Source organism: Lynx canadensis, chromosome B4 (genome assembly GCF_007474595.2).
Source record: "Lynx canadensis isolate LIC74 chromosome B4, mLynCan4.pri.v2, whole genome shotgun sequence".
NCBI lineage: Eukaryota > Metazoa > Chordata > Mammalia > Carnivora > Felidae > Lynx > Lynx canadensis.
In genome coordinates this window covers 112,136,363-112,138,608 of record NC_044309.1, presented here as the reverse complement: position 1 = coordinate 112,138,608, position 2,246 = coordinate 112,136,363, and the positions used below count along the sequence as shown (strand labels likewise).

Sequence of the window (2,246 nt, the reverse complement as noted above, 5' to 3'; positions counted from 1 at the left end):
TTCTTTAAAAATTCTTTTCAGAGGGCAAGATGTGGCTCTTAGACAAACAAAAAGATCAAATGTTTGCAAAGTAACACAAGCTAGAGTTTAGATCTAAGAATGCCAATTAATAAACTAACTTTTTTAAAAGTCATATTCTAGACACTTGGTTCTTCCCATAGAGCCCCTTCCTTCCTTCCTTCCTTCCTTCCTTCCTTCCTTCCTTCCTTCCTTCCTTCCTTCCTTCCTTCCCTCCCTCCCTCCCTCCTTCCTCTCAAAATCAAACAAACCAATATTTAAAGCAGCTGTGTCTCTCTATATATAAAAGAGAGAAGTGAAATTGTTTGGGTTGGAATGGGGGCTACCTTTGGTTCCTGCTTTTCCTACACATGCTAGAAATAAGGATTCTGAAGAATCCTAAGAATTTCTCAATGTCCAATTAGAAAATTCATTTTGTAATCTAAGATTTATCAGGTTCCTAGTGTTACACACATAGTTTGGGGTTTTTTTGTTTGTTTGTTTCTTTGTTTGGTGGGCGTGGCTGGAGGCAGCATCTGAAACAGAGAAGCAGCTAGTCAGGCTGTAACATTTACATTTGCCCCAATTATTAGTTATTCTAAGTTCTCCACATCATTGTAATAGGCCTCAAAAATGCTACTTGGTAAGTTAGCAGTACCTGATAGAATGGGAGTCATGAGCAAAATCTCGTCCTGTTACTCTTACAGCAAGTAGACAAATTAATAAACAATTTAGTTAATTTAAGTACAATCGCTTCTCGGCCTTTTGGCTAAGATCAAGTGTAGTTAATTTAAGTACAAATTCTCATTTCAGGGACACATTTTTGTTGAAACTCTGTTAATTTGGCAGTTAACAAACTGGACAGACAATGACTTTTATTGGAAATTCACAGGTATTTAACTATATTTTTAAAAATGCAAAGGCAGGGGCCCTTGGGTGGCTCAGTCGGGTAGGCTTCTGACTTCAGCTCAGGTCATGATCTCACGGTTTGTGGGTTCAAGCCCCGCGTCAGGCTCTGTGCTGACAGCTCAGAGCCTGGAGCCTGTTTCAGATTCTGGGTCTCCCTCTCTCTCTGACCCTCCCCCGTTCATGCTCTGTCTCTCTCTGTCTCAAAAATAAATAAACGTTAAAAAATTTAAAAAAAAATGCAAAGGCATTGGAACTAGCTTTACCTTGTGGTTGGGAAAGGATGTACTCAAGTATCACTATATTAAATATTATTGTAATTTAAAATATGGTCCCAAAGTAAACAATTTTTGGAGCCACCACATAAGTGAAGGCTCGACAAAAATGGGAATAATTACAGCCACAACCACAATCATAACAAAAACATTCTCTGACTAAAACCTATGAGACTCGTATTCTGTATGGACCCATTTAGTCTCACTCCTTCCTGAAGACTGAGCCAGTGTCATTAGGCTTTATATCCAGAATGATCATGGACTTCATTTAGAAATAAGCTTTTTATTGCAATGTGAAATTTTAAATATTTAAATGTTACAGAGGGCCAGTATAAAGCCCTTCTCTGGAGGAGCCTCTGTGATCTGTAGCATCTGTGGAGATGACAATACTTGTTAATAACTGCCAACCCTCACTATTCCATCCTAAGAAACAGATCACAGCAGCACATTCTCATTTATTGGACCACCAAAGTGTATTTGTGTGTTTTTTTGGTTTTTTTTAAGATTGGAGTGGTTGAAGGACATGTTTCTTGTTCATAAGGCTAATACTGAGAAGAAGCTGTATTGAAAGTGGCATTGATATGAGGACTACTTTTTTTTTAAATGGACCACTTATGGAAAAAAAATATTGATACTCTTGCTTGAACACGAGCTTTACAAATGAGGGGAAAAAGATCCCTTTTCATGGTATTACTATAGAAGTTTATTATTATTCAGGCCCCAAAATCCAAATATGCTTAACATCAAGGGAAGTGGTTGGTCTGTGTTTTCTGTGCATTCAAGCATCTCAATTATATTCAAAGAGAAAGATAAATGCACCTACTTTATCCATTTTTACTTAAAATGTCTCTTCATATTTTACACCCAGTAATCGGCGTAGCATATGTTCACAGAATACTGCAATAAATGATAAATGTCCACATTATATTCATGATTTTTTTTTCAATGAGAGTTGATCCCATTTCTAGTTTTGACTGGCTGCATGAGCCCGGTCATTTTTTATATTGAAAATAGACTCTCACTGTTACAAACATTAAATCAACCTTTATTCACATGCAGTTTTATTTG

General features: G+C 36.9%; 1 pseudogene; it reads left to right on the top strand.

Moving 5' to 3' along the window:
- The first annotated feature begins 746 nt into the window (after positions 1-746).
- Positions 747-906, top strand: LOC115519642 (annotated as a pseudogene).
- Positions 907-2,246: the final 1,340 nt, after the last annotated feature.